General features: G+C 46.6%; 1 protein-coding gene across 3 annotated transcripts in view; it reads left to right on the forward strand.

Moving 5' to 3' along the window:
* The window catches only part of LOC139106442 (uncharacterized), a 79,756-nt gene that overhangs the window by 58,330 nt on the left and 5,923 nt on the right, over nt 1-15,503 (forward strand). The window lies entirely within an intron of this gene.

Consider the following 15,503-nt stretch of genomic DNA (forward strand, 5'->3'; position numbering starts at 1 on the left):
TGTCCTGCGCACGGCGGCGAATACTGTCGCTGATAAGATTACGATAATAGCGGTCTTAACTGCGGGGCGTTTTAAAGTGGTAACTCGATTTGTACAAGTCGCTCGTGCGGCATTTTTAAGTCGCAAAAATTAAATGTATCATTCGGAGAGCTATCAGACCGACGAAAAAAATGTCGGCTAATTTCTTCAGCTGCCTTCTAAGATTCAGATTATCGTTCGAGCCTGCGATGCACAAAGGCTGACGGAAAGCTCACGTTTTCTCTACGTAAAAATTTATTTGCTTATCGGCGGAAACTAATGTTTTCCTCCTCGCGTTAAAGTAAAACATAATTTTATAATACTCCTTGCGATAACTTGCAGCCGTTGCGTAAAAATGTAATACTATTCCGTTCGCAGAGGCGTATCGTTCATTGTAAAACGACGCGTTCGGTGTCTAAGCGCAGAAAATATATTTTCGATCGAGAATCAGCAAAAACTCTTGCGAGTAATCCCGACCGTGAAGATGCACGCGTGCATATTTAACAATATAATAACGCCGTTAATTGCCGGCGTCGTCTTCGCGAGAACGATTAACCTGTCGATGCCGCGGCGCGTGCAGCATTTACATTTTAAAATTATCCGTCTCTTCGAGCCCAAGCTCGCGGAGAAAGTATTCGGGCCGCGACGACGTCCGCTTCCACGTTTTAATTTCCAAATTGAAAGATGACGTTTCAGCAACCGAATGAAAATATTTGGCGCGATTACGTCGCGCGATAGACCGACGGTTCGGCGAGTAACGAACACCCGCGGTTACGTTTTTATGTCTATCACGGAGCGCTACCTTGGAGTCGCCATATATTTGTGCGTAACGAGCAATGATGCGTAGTTATCGCGCGGCCTTTGCGTCGCGATACGTATTTGAAAAACATGCGGATATACCGAGACGTAATTATCAAGCTCATTTCATCAGTCGTGAATGTCGAGAGAATAAAAAACCGCAAGGTGGTAACCTTGAATGCTTAAAATCGCCGCGCGGTATAAAACCTAATTTTCACGACGTTTTTAAAATCGATCGAATTAAATTATCTCGCAAGTAAAGCGAAAAGAACGTAGCCGCGAATCTTTATCCGAAAGTGACTAGAGGAATGACACTTCGTAGAAACGTAAAATTTGACGCTAAGCGGAAACTTGTCACGTCAGCGTGCGGAGAATTCGCGCGAGCTAACTTACGAGAACACACGTGTACGTATTTCTGTTTTTCTCCGACAAAGTGTTCCCGGGAAAATATCGAATACCATCTCGCGAATGAATCTACGCCGTCGACGTTAGAGAGCGGAAGGAGAGAGGCGCGAGAACGAGGGCGAAACGCAACCAAGATATTGGAAGGTATGGAACGCATCGATCAGTTCGTAAATTATTGCAATTAATAATCAATTCTGCATATGACGTTAATAATATATGTAATTAATTAGAAATACACGCGCCTAATAGAGCTCGCGATCGCGAGATTCTGCGTTGAGAGAGTAAGAGAGAGCCGATTAATAATACAGTCCTGCTACTTGGCGGCGGCGTAGCGGGGAGATCATTTAACGACGTACTAAAACGCGAAGCTCTGAGCTCTAACGTAGCGGCGCTTTAGCGACGCGCGCGAAGTGGAGGATGTCCGCTCGCTCGCGCGTGCTGCTTCGTCATAAAATTAGCGCACTGATCTCATTCCGCGATGAATCCGTCGGCGAAAATAGCAACGAAACCGCTACGGCGACGCGCTCTGCGACTTCGGTACGGCGCTTAGCGTCGCTCGCGGGGCGCACGCGCCTCTCGGCGCGTTTACCCCTGGAACGTGTCGAAGGGGGCGAGCCACCCCCGCGGGGCCGAGCCCGCTGAGCGGAAGCGAGGCGCGGGCGCGGAGATTCCGCATAAAGGCCGATGACTCTTTGTTTTGGGAGAATCCCGCGACGCGACGCGACGCGACGCGACGCCCGCTTTTCTGTCACTGACCTTCCACGAGTGGAGCCGCGCGCGGCACGCGATAGTATGATTCCTCTGCCCGTCTACCTGCCTGTCCGCGCCAGAGTCGCGGCGCACGTTCATCTCTCTCTCTCTCTCTCTCTTTCTCTTTCCTCCGCGATATCCCGTTAACCGCGACATCGGAGATCGGCCCCCTCTTTCTCGAGCGGCGGCACGCGGCGATTCCTCCACCGTGTCCGACATAAGAGAAAATACGTAATAATATAAATAGAGCACTTCTCATGCACTTTGTATCTATTTGCTGCGTACTTTTCCATTTTCAAATCCCCGATAACGCGTCACAAATAACGATAACGTCCCGCGTTCCTGCCGAGAAAATTCTTTTTTCTCCGTATCTTGTTTGCTCGAGAGTGAATACAAAAACTACGATGTTTTGTGATAATTTTATCGATGTCGTGTGATACGTAAATGTCAAACATGGTTCCTCCAAAAGTTCACTCTTACTAGGCGTGTATACTTGATGTTTCTTAAGAAGCAGTATTTTATTTTATTTTATTTTATTTTTAATGTGAAATCTTTTTTACGATATTGATAAATGAAATGGTTGGAGAGGTTTGGGATTTGAACGAAATTGCATACTGCGCGCGAGAACGAGCGTTGAATTAAAAATAATCCAAATGTGTCCAGCGGATGAGAACGGAACGTTTAAAGACATTAATTAAATGAAAACGATCGCCATCGAGTCGCGTGGCGGATCAACATGACGTGAAGACGCTCTCACGGTATAGAAATCAATTGTAGCGCTCGATTGTACGTACGCTCGAAAGACGGAAAGCGCGACTTGCTGCTAGATTGACGCAAATAGACATGAACGCGTCAGAATAATTGCCGACACCCTACGACGATTACGTCAACGTCCGCTGTGCGCGCGATGACACGCATCTTCGTAGAATCTTGCCGATCGTTGGCGTCATCGCTGACACCTCGTCGGTTTCTTCATCTCTCGTGATTAGCATGCGCGCGTTTAACATTTGATCGTGCACGCGCCTCGAATCGATCGAATCCTTGTCTCGGTGATAAAATAAAGCGAAACTTTCTATTCGGCTCGCGGTGGAGATAATAAAACTTGGTCTGGCGATAAATGAAATTTTTTAAGTAAATATATCCTTCGCCGCTGACTTCGCCGAGGGAAAATTAAAGGTGGAGCCGTGTCTCGCAATGTTAGAGCAAAGGATAATTTGTATTGCAAAATCGCAAGCGCCGCCGTGTAAAGGAGGTCAGCGAAGAATGCGCGCGCGTATGTTGACATGCGACTATAATTTAATGAATGCATGATTTAATTAGTCGTAACGTGTGGCTACGCTCGCGCTTTTTATCACGATACGCTTAATCTTGATAAAGGTAATGCAAAATTTTAAAGGAACTTTCGTGCGTGGACGATATATTTATATACGCGCATCACCTCGTTGCGTTTGCAGAGTTGAGTTTATACCTAATGACAATATTCTGTCTTAATTTTTACTTTTAATCTTTACCATTTCCGTGCCGCATACGTATAATTTACTATTGCTCGAAGAAATCATGAACGCGCTACACACGCGTTATTTTTTGAGAGGCTCCAATTACAAATTATAAAAAAAAAATTATGCGACTTACCAATCTGCATGAACTTCAGCGGAGTTGAAGAGTTCTGCCGGTGACTGTAACATAAAATGTAAAATATTAATGTAGAGATGCTGGTATATCAAATAATAAAGTTAATAAGAAAAATAAATTTTTTTTTAATTAAAGATTTTATTTAAAAAATTTATATTTACCTATAAGTTGCTCCGCCGATGCAAGACGCCCGTCCCGGGCCTGCTCCTCCTCTCAGATGGGACGTGTCGAGCCATCCTTCCGCGCACAAGTCACTCGCGAACACCCCGACCGTGATTTTACAATCGCGTAAATTATTTATCACTTTCGCGCGTTCCATGATCGGCACTCGCGTTTAGAAGAAAGTCGTATATCGAAAAATTCCGTCCGAATACTCAACGAACTCCCGGAACGACCGACGAACCGGCTGCGGTTCGTAAAATAATTATTATCGGCGGTAGCGGCACTTTCGATGACGGCGGTGAATCTGTAACAAAAAAAAAAATATAATTGTAGAGATGCTACAAGTATTTAGTCAGCGAGCTATTAGTTCTGTGTTTCAACAAAATAATTCTTACCTCCGTGGCTGCTCCGTTGTAGCACGATGCCTTTCCGAGGCCTCCTCCTCCTCTCAGATCATTAGATCTCCCGTCAGAGTAGCTAGCTTCCTCTCGGACCGTTTCACCTTTGTCCTCGCATTGATTACCTGCGAACAAAAAGTCCGAATAATTAGTAAGAATAACGCGAGTACGTATATCACTTCCGAAATAGAAAGGTTATCTCGGAGAGATAAGCGCTTAAGTAGGGATGTAGCTTACTTCAAGGAAAGAAGACGTAGCCACAAGTGCTCTCCGCACACGGAGAATGGAGAGGAGAAGATAGTTCTCATGCCAGGAGGTTTCTTTGAACGCAAATACGCACTACTTTCGGCACGGACATGTGGCTGCTGTGTAGTGCGTACGTGTGCCTCGCGCGACCGCTGGAGAAGGACAAAGCGAGAGTGGGAGTGGTGGGGCAATATACCTAGCGCGCTTCACGTAAGCTCGTTCTCGCTCTCACCCCGTCCTTCCCCCCGCCCCCCGGGGAATCTATCTATTCGTTACTCTTTCGATTTAATTCTAATATTTCATTAGTATATCAATGAAAAGACAAAGACGGTACTTTCACCAGATCGTGTTCGATCTCGAAAATCGCGAAGACCGTCTTTGCCTGGACGTATTAATTAGCAAGCCCAAGCGAGAGAGAATTAATCAGCGTCGGTTTTAAGCTGTGACAATTAACAGCTAACTTACGCGTCACACCGATTTTTTAAGATAGAAAAAGAAAATCAATGTTAATATCTGTTGATATCAATTTTTTAAAAGCACCGTAAAATATCGACATAAAACGAAGGAATATAGTTTGATATTTACGATAGTTGTAAACGCGTTATCTTGAGGAAGGCACGGTATTTAGAAATATATTATGCCGTTCTCTAATTTATCAGGCCGTTTTGACGTAATTTGTGTGCTTCGGTATTACAAAACTTTGCTTAATCACGCGATATCGCGTTTAAAACCTAGACGAATGTTCCACACTCGTGAAATCGTGCAAAGGTTTACGTGTGAGACTCTTTCTCTCCGCGATACTCGCGCGTTAATCCACATTTTTATGTTTATCGCAGATGGCCTTTAATCCAACAATATCGGCGCGATAAAAAGATCTATATTCTAGCAAAATTGAACCGTTCTCGAGCGAAAAGCCGCCACCGTCTTTGCAGTTGGCGGTGCGCAAAATGTTCCACGGAAATTAACAAAAGAAATTTAATAACTCACGTTTGATAAGGATTTTTCCTACGCGTCATCTTACGAGCGTAAGCGCGTGAAAGAATTACGCGCGCGCGTTATCAGCATTACGGTCAATTACCGACGTAATTGGCCGCAAATACCGTAATTGGCGATCATTAATTCGAAGATCTGTCGAGATTCACTGACAATGCTGACAACAATAGCTCGAGAGATACGAGTCCCGTGTAATTTGCCGTACGATCGATTTCAATGCCGATGGGCAGACGAAAAAGCGCACGCACGCACGCACGCACACGCATGAAGATTGAAACGCACGTCGCGCGGATAATACGCGAATCGAGCATGTGCCGGCCCGCTTCACCGCCGCGCCCGAACCATCCTGTGACTATGGATATGGTTCGGATTGCGCGAGATATCGCGGCCCCGATATTCGACTACATGAACACACGATGGACGTATGAGCGCGGGATGACTATCGCACGTACGTAGAAATGCAGTGACACGCGCCGCTAGTCGATGGATTCGAATAAAACGCACATAGTTACGCTATCGCTATGCGGGACAAAGAACCCGCCGCTTTAACACTTGGCCGACAATGAAGATACCTTCGGTTTACGATCCGCGCAATTGTCGATCACATCGAGATGATCGGGTGCCGTTTGCAAGAAAAGTTGCCCGTCCCCAACGAGACGTAATTCTAGCGAACGACACTCCGTCTTAATTAAAATTATTCATTACACTAATTGAAATTGTACGGAATACATTTTGTTTATATTTATATACTTTGCTAATTATTTTGTATACTGTATTTTATAAAATGCCGCATTAAATATAATTTCAAAAATTATTTCTGTATTTAAAAATTCATTGAATAATCGAATGACTCAATTAAGACAATTTTTTTTTTTCAATGAGAATCGTGAACGTTGGCGTTATTAGATAAACGAGCGAGATAATATTAACCCGTACTCTGCCCAACTTACAACGTCACGAGCGGTCATTCGAAAAATGACAAATGAAAAAGCCTAGGGTTTGATCCTGATTCGGAGATCCCTTCCCTTTGAATCCTTGCCGCTCTACCCTTAAAACGAGCCACTCTATTGTATTTACGGACACAAAAGCAAACTCTTGAAGGCATGGGATTTTCAATAGGACAGTCGTCTCGCATGTGAGGTTTAAGCTCGTTTATATCTACAACTGAAACAGACCTTCCACAAACGTGGATAATAGATGTAAAATTTCATCGGTACCGGTAAGAAAACTCGACATAACCGCTGACGGTCAACCGATCTTTGTTTCTCGTGCGTTACCTATGTATAGCCCGACTGTGACCTAGAAACAGACAGATAGTCTTGCTAACCAGAGTTGGTTGGTCGACTCCGTAAAAGTTGAGGCAGATCGATAAGAAAACTATTCATAGGCGTCCGCAAGTTTTTTTACGTTTCTTTTTTTTTTTATACATATATATTATTGCGCGCCAGGTAAAATTACAACTTTGAGGTGTATAGCGTTCGCACGCAACTGAAAATTGCGCTATTCCGCTATTCAGACACTTATGGACTTTTTTCATCGAATTAACGTAACGTAACGCTTTAGAAAGATCGTTTTAGAAAGTTCAGTCGGCAAATTAATAGACTGTTAATGTCTTTTGTCTCTTCTTCTTTTCTTTTTTTTTCTTTTTTTTTTTCCTACATGCTTTACAAACTCTCGTATACGTCTTCGCGACTCTTTCTCTATTACGGACTACAAAATGTCGTCCACGAGAAACCCGTTTCACAGCCCGGATCGGTGGTACGAGGAGGATCTCGGGGAGTTCATTTTAAAGTGTCTTCCGAAAATTCGTAGCTGCTCCTTCGTGTCCCCCGGTGCTTTACGTTGCCGAAGAAAGACGGGCATGGCAACAAGGAGAGCGACGCCGGCGTCTCCCGACCAGCTGGTGGAATGCGTGACGTCACGGGCCTACTACCTACCCACACGAGCGTTCCACAAGCGCGTCTCACCCTTTGCTGTCGATGCACTCTCGCTCTCTCCGTCTCTCTCCGCTTCCTCCTCCTTCGCCAGCATCGTTTCGATACTTGTGCGACGACGTTGCACACGCCTACACGGGAACGTGTGGCACGAGAGCCCGCGCGAGCGATGGAGACGCGATTACCTTTGTGCGAGCGATAGCCGAAACGCCACGCTTTGGTGCCGCCGGAATTTCAGATATAATCATTAACGCGGTACAGGCGACGTGTTTCAGGCATGTTTACGTGTAACGTTGCGCGATGCAATTTCGGTATTGCTAGAACAAGCAGCTCTAACAAGTATGTCACTACGATAACTCGTACATCTTCGTGTGCACTCGTTAGTATCGTGGCAGATGCCGCGGCGGAAAAGAAGCGATCGAGTAGCAACGCGAGCGAAAATCGCAAGTAATATGCATACATTTTTTTCTTTCTTTTTTTTTTTTTTTTTTTCTCCTTTAAATGTAACCGACGGTCAACTTTAAAACGATACGTTTTAAGCACCGAGGCTCGCGGAAATATTTCTACAATTTAGGGCTGCGGGCGAAGGCGACTCCGCTCGACGATGACGACGAACGCGAGCGGGTTCTCGGGCTCGTTGTCAGCCCCCGTGCCCCCCATTCGCTATGCATGACACATCGGAGGGCACGAGCGCGCGGTCGCACCGCCGGGAACGTTCCGAGTATCGACGACACAGGCCGATTTTCTCCCCACCGTCTACGCGGCACCTCCACCTCTGCTCTATGGAGAAGACGCGCGCGTCGGGTAGGGATAACATCTGCTCTTAGCGTGATTGCCGTGTATCGATGTGGCTTTATGGCGCGCGCGGCGAGCTGCGGGCAACAAAGTAAACGTATGATCCTTAATGTGCCGCCGCGAAATTCGAGGCCGTGCGTAGCACGCGCGCGTACGCTCGCGGAAGGTCACGAGAAACCGAGAGAGTTCCGGGCAGCCGGACCTTTCGGTTGATCAAAAATTCGTTTCGAACGCGTGCCTGTTATTCTTGCCAGGCCTCTCTTGCCTGCGAATTACAATCCGGCGGAGCCGGCGATATTGCCGCGCGTCGCTGTAAAAGGGACTAATTCATTAACGGCTCGTTATGAAAATACTACCTTGCGCGAGTATATTTGCTAGGAGAAGCTGGTTTGAGATCTTGGCGCTGGGCTCTCCATTGTGCCAATTTGCCTTTTAAAAAGGCTGCATTTTGTTAATATACGCTAAATAAATTTGCGCGATGTATCGCTTGCAATTAATCAATTAAGAGCTTAAAAGCGATCCTCCGGCTATCGTATCGCGCGCCTCCCCCCTTTCCCCCTCTCCCCCCGTCCGCCTGAAATAAATATGGATGATTCTGCATTTTTGCTGCATATTCATGCGTCGCGGATTCACGGTACACCGTTCAAACATTCCAATGTAATATCTTATCGATTAGATTCACAAGCGTGGCGCGCCGGCGATCAACGGTCAAAGATTTGGTATTAAAAAATTCTCTTCTTTTTTTCTTTCTTTTTTTTTCTGCACGTCCGAGTCTCGAAGCTGACGATCGTCACTCGTCGAGTGTACTTTGCGTTATAGAAAGTAAAAATAAGACACGCCTCCTAACGCGCACAGAAATTTCGTTCGGTTTGCCTCTTTTTAAGCGAGGAAGACAGAGAGAGAGGGGACGAAAGTTGGAGCACGAGAAAACAAATTGTGTAACGTTCAACGGTCTAAATCTGGAGCGCCAAGAGTCGCGGATTACTTGCTCCTTACGCGTGCGGCACGTGCCGAGATGATCTCTCCCGCGGATCGAGCGGTACATTATTTGCGCCACGCGAACGACGGCGGTGCGTGAAATCGGTGATTCGGAGAAAGTGTTGCGAGGATAGTGCCGACGAGGAGCCGAACGGCGCACCGACTCCTTTCACGTTCCTTTCCCGACGTTACCGAATCCTCTGTCTTCGCTCCGCGACGGCGCACGCACATTCCACGTCGCCGCCGCCGCGAATCCGAATGGATTTCCGCTTACGTTAAATCCTCTAACCTGTTGCGCGATCTTCGTTATTCTTCGGGAGAATGCCTAATGCATTGTTTCGAGCGGATAAAACCGGGCGATCGATACCGCGCGCGTCTCAGCTGCGGACTCGAAGCCGCGACGATAACGCTTATAAATATCTTTGTCGCATCCCGCTGCACGTTTACGTAGTATTCGCGTGTACCTGTTATATGTATGACGGAGACGACCGACAGCGTTACGCTAATTTCCTTCCTCTTTTACTCGGCTAAATTTGTAGTCGCACATTTTTGCATACCTAATACTTGATACGGGACTTGACTTTTGTTTTCTTTTTTTACGTCCACGAAAATAAAAACGTAAATTCGACTACTTCATCGACTGAAACTTTCGTAATCGCTCTTATCGTCCCCTGGATATTTCGCAACCCTTAAGTAACATCGCGACGAGCTTTTCGACGATGACTCGCACGTTCCTCTTTAATCGCCTGGCTGAAGTAGCGCCGCGAATTGTCATTGGCGAAAATGATGGATCGAGGAAACGTCGCGGGGAAAAGTTGCGCGCTCCCTTCTCTAGATATCGTGAAAAAACCAGCAGGAAAGAAAAGCTCGAGCTGGCCTCAAACGCAACATGGCACTGTAACCGCGTGAAAGGAAATCCTGCACGATCGATGTAAAATTCACTCCGTATTCGCGTTAATTCGTTTTACTCACTCGTTATCCCCTTTACCTTATTCGTTTAAACTTTTTAATTTACTCGCTTATGCATATACTTATCGCGCGAAAAACGCTACCGACACGCGTGTCGCTCCGCTACGCACGATTACGAAATCGTCATACATTTGGCATTTTTGCTTTCGCGAATTTTTGCCGCGACGCCGCGTACGATGTTACGATATTAAAGAAGCGCTGCCGATTATTCGCGACTTTAAAGTACCCGTTGCTTCGTCGGGTCGACATAGGCTCGGCGATTCTTCCACAGCCTCGTTCTAAATACGATTATATTTTTTTTTTTTTCTGGCGCATCGATGTCTTCGCTCATTGCAACTACGAGAGAAAGTCGTACGAATAGTCACGGCCTATTTAATCGCGCGGCTCTACACAGTCTCGAGAACGCTCTCTAAATCGGTAGGCTAGCAGAATATCCTGGCAGCGTTATTTTTTCTTTATTAAAAAATGAAAAAAAAATTTCACGAAGCCAAAGATAATCCACGAACAACGGGAATATCATTACAGTTGAATCTCGAGGGAAAAATAATCGATATCCGCGCACATTCGCGTAATAATAAAGTTCACGAGTTCCCGTTGTGAAATAGATCTTGAACTAAATCTGCGAGTGAGAAACCATATGGGAGTATGCGAATTAAGGCAGGATGGGCGGCCGAGTCGACCCTGTTCGAACGATTTGCAGCGGGGAACCGGTGCTGAGAAAAATTCCGGAAAACGATGTGGAACTTGTTACGTCGCGAGTAGACTCGTCTCCATGTAGGACGCGGTACCGTTTGTTTCGCGAGATCCGCTACAATTTTCCGTTCCTTTCCCGACCGCTCTCCGCGCTTTTTCGCGAGGTCGGTCGAGCGACACCCGTCTATTCCGGGGCTTCGTTACCGCGTGTGACGACGATGACGACGAAATTCCTATCGCGATGGAGCAGATATATCGATTACTCCGCGTTCCCGCTACAGGAGCTCGGCACTCGGAGGAGGGAACGTCTTGAGTAAACGCCACCCCGAATACCGATCGCGACGATACGCTTTATTTGCTTCGGAGGAGTCGACTCTTATTTATACCCTCGTTTCGCAAACTTTACGAGATATTACAATTACGAAGGTATTGCGTCGACGCGCGTCGCATCGTCGCGCGCTCAAGAGATTTGTATTTTTTTTTTTTTACTTTTTTTTATTTTAGCTCTTTCTCTCTTTTTTTTTTATTTGACCACGAGTGAAAGTTCTGGCGTGTAATTAGCGAAACTTGCCAGAGTTCTCGTCTGCAATTAAAACCGGACAGATCGCCGTTTAAATTTCCGCTAAATTAACGCGTTTGGAATCTCTTTCTAAAAACACTAATATACAATTTCTAACGAAGCTAAGGAAATGCAAGGTGGGTGCCTCGCGGTAGATAAATCAAGATTAATAATAATTATTATTATTATCTTAATCAACCCGGCGGAAATTTTGTCGGTAGCGAGTTTTTAACGCGGCGAGATTAACGTCTCTCATTAGAGGCGTGGAGGAAGGAGTGAGGAGGATTCTCTCGAAATCGGCGATGCGACGTCAACGCGACGTCAAGCCGGCGGTACTCTCTCGCGGATACCGCAGTTCGCGGGATTTATTTATAAGCGCGCGCGCACGGCCGAGCACGATTTCTTTTTATCCATTGCATTCCTTCCAAGGCCCCGACGGAGAACGGATCGGGCATCGGGCCGCCTTCATGGCCGTTGATTCGTTCCCGCGCGAACATACACACACATACATGCAGACTCTTTCTCGCTCTCTCTTTCTCTTTCTCTCTCCCGCTCTCGAGTCTCTCTCGTTCAATATGGCACCGTCCGCGCAGCTCCGCTCTGCCGGCGCCTCCACTACCACTATCACTACCACCGTCGACGCCGGACGTCTCTCGTTTCGGCGGAATATCGATAGCGTACGTCGACCGAACGACGGGCCACGCTCGAATAACGTTCGCGAATTATGAGCTGCCGCCCTACACTACTACGTCCGTTACGTGATTATCCGAGTTATCCGGAGCATACGTAATACGGCTATTGACTGGCGCGTTTCACTAACGCAAAAGTGCAGCGGGACCGTTCCCTCTTTGCCGCATCGCGCTTTTACTAAATTACCTCGATTAGTTAACGAGCTTTCTCGCGGAGAGAGAAAGAAAGAAAGAAAAAAAAAAAATTGTTAAATGTTTTACAAACGTACGCGCGCGATTCCCAAGGAGCGGCCCGGATCTGCGTATGTCGTCTATCTCGCGTTCGTTCTCGTGCGAAATTAATCTACATAATAGTCCGTTGTTAAAGAATTTCTTGAAACAATTTAAATATGAAAAGTTTGGGCTGCTTGAAATTTATGACGCAAGCGAGACTTCTCGCACAATCGGAGTTTCCCTTTCAAAGGCTCGAACCTTCGAATTAACGATTTTATAGCTTCACTTTAGTAGCGCTAAGTTCCTGTTGCGTTAAGAAGCGACGAATGAAACACACGTCGCGGCATGGCGACGTAATGTGGTTCGCTCTGAGAAACATTCACGGTTGCACGCCGATCGAAGCTCGTATTGTGGCTTTAGGAGGGTAGTTCACCCCCATTGCTGTCGCTTTCAAACGATAGTCGCGGCTAAATCGACATTGTTACCAAATCGCCATTAATTTTTGGCAAGTGGTACGCCCGGGGTGTTATTTATACTGCGAAATACATAGAGATATTGCTCGAAACAATTCGATACGAACGCAAACTATTAAAAAAAATAAAAAAATAAAAAAAAACATCGCGTTAAATTGTTGCAACTCGCTCGCTCGGTCGAACTTTGCTCTGTTAAATTTTAATCGAGAGATAACGTTACTCGGCCTATAAAGCATCTTTTCTATCGGTTCGTCATCGAACACTTAAATATGGAGACTTTTTTTTTCGAGAAAGTTTGAGATCTAATGCATCGCTGCCTCGTATATCTGTATCCAGCTTTTTTTTATCTATTGTCCTCTTTCAATTTGATATTAAAATGGCGCGTGGCACAGGGGAATCTAAATTTAGTCAGTAGTTCCGAACGTTGCTTAATTGCCAAAGACTGCGTGACTCTGAAATAATAATATCCAGCGCGTGATGCGACGTCCTCGACGAAACGTGATCGGGATCGCGTTTTTTTCTTTTTCGCGATATCGCTCGTTGTCGCGTGATTTTTATTTCGATTGTTCTACTTTTTTTACGCACGTTATTGTTGTAATTATTTTTTTTTTCTTTATCGGCAAGCTCCTAAGTTTTGGAGATTTAACCGAATATTAAATACGATTTCATCGCGTTAATACGAATGGAAGTCGAGCGAGATTGATACACCGACAAAGAGGAGCGTACGCGATTTACGCTGGCCGAGCAAGACGACGACAACGTGATAGCGTATGTAAATAAATGACGGGGAGAGGGAAACGTTGGGTGGACGATGGGTCGCGAAGGGAAAGGGTGGCGGGATCATGGAGCTGACGAGGGAGAGCCGAAGGAAGGGGGAGAGGGAGAGTCAGCGCCTGTAAGGCGGACTCGGCGCGTCAGGTTAGGTAACGCGTATCCATGACGGTTTTTCCCCCGCGGAGAAAGTTAGTCTAGGCGCACTTCGACCGTAAAATCGCTTCTCGGCGTACAGCGTTCCCTTCTCTCTCCTCTTCCTTTTTCTCTCTCCTTCCTCCCTCTCCATCTCTCTCTCTCTCTCTCTCTTTTTCTCTTTCTCTCTTTGTCGCTGCAGAGCCGATAACCAACCAAAAATTTTATTCCGCGTATGTTTTTATACTTAATATACGCAAAGGATTGCAAAATTTAAATTAATCGATGCTTTCATAAATTGTCATTTCGTCGGTCCAGACGCGAGAATTTATGACTAGTAATCGCTCATTTCGCCGCGACCTTTTCTCCGTTGAATATTTTTATCGCAAATAAATTTATGTAATATTACACTCAAGACTCGGGCTACTCGACGGCCGATCGACATGTCATTTTGATTCACGCGGCCCGAGATCGTTCCGGCGATGGTATCGAAAGATAGAAACTTTTTTATTTATTTATTTATTTATTTTTTTTTTATTTTCCCTCCACTCCACTTTCTCTCATTGCCGCGTCGCGCTTTAGAAGGTCGAATCGAGCGAATCTTTCCCCTCGCCTCTCGCGAACAACGAAGTTTGCGCAACAATATTTGGACATTTTCGCGACGTGTATAACACTTGACTCCCGATCGCGTTCTATTTTCGTTTGTCACGTCGACTGTGACATCGAAACGCGGGTACTCGCCGAGGCGTCTCTCTCGGGCGATCGGTCGAGGTTTCTATCGGCCGCGTAGAATCTTGCACAAGTATTTTTACATACAGACTTTATATCAAGAAACGTTCGACGTCCCAGCGTCTTTCGCTGCGTTAATTTCGTTCCCGCTGCGAGTAAAAAAATATCATAGAGAACGATGTTTACCTCGAGCTCCTCGGCGATTCCGAAAAAACAAAAGAAAAGCGCAGGATAGACGATCCGCGTCTGGTTCGTTTAGATTTTCGACGAGCGAGCATGGTCGTTTGCGAATCGAGGACGCCCGGGATCGCTGGACGGGATCGGCCGTGCTGTCGCTTTCGGAGACGGGACTCTCAGTTTCCGGCGCGAACGAGGTACGGTTTAGCAACAAGTGCGGCGGTGATTCCTTCGCCGCGACCAGCTTCGTGAACGCGCGATGGCCATCTTGCGAGCGAGCGCGCACGGTCGCAGGTGGACGGGACTCGAGGCGACATCTCACGGCGGCGCGGCGACTCCGCCGCTCGCCGGACGATCGTTTTTCCGGATCCGCGACGCGACGATGTGACTGTAAACGCGGCCATTCCCAGAAACAGTTATTTCCGACTCGCTCCTGGAAAACCCGCTGCAAATCGCGCGGAATCGAATCCCGCGGATTGATCGGTGCGGATCTTCTAAATCACGCCGACGTAAAGATGCGCCGTAAACAAGCACGATTTGCCGAAGCGTTCCGATCGACTTCCTCCCACGCGCGCGCGATTTGCGGGGCAAGAAAAAAATTTCTCCGGACGCAAGAAACAGACGACCGGGTTGGAACCGACTCCGGGAGATCGAGAATCGTTACCGAAACACGTCGACGGTAATCGCCACTCCGCCTATCTCGTTGGGAGAACCGGAAGTGACCTCGAGTGGAGATTTCTCTTTGAAATCGACACGGCCGGAAGCGAGATTATCCGCACGATCGAGAAGTCATAGCTGCTATTTTTTTTTATCGCTCGACCATATGATCTGATATTAAGAATATTCGATAACGAGGAAATTATTTTTTTGCGCGCGAACGGAGGCCCGCGAGACTTATCCGAGTGACTTGATAATCGACGATATAATTCGATGCATCGCCGTCGTCCGTCTTCGTCAACGGCGACGCCGATTACAAAACGTGCGAT

The sequence above is a fragment of the Cardiocondyla obscurior genome, linkage group LG11 (genome assembly GCF_019399895.1).
Source record: "Cardiocondyla obscurior isolate alpha-2009 linkage group LG11, Cobs3.1, whole genome shotgun sequence".
Taxonomy (NCBI): domain Eukaryota; kingdom Metazoa; phylum Arthropoda; class Insecta; order Hymenoptera; family Formicidae; genus Cardiocondyla; species Cardiocondyla obscurior.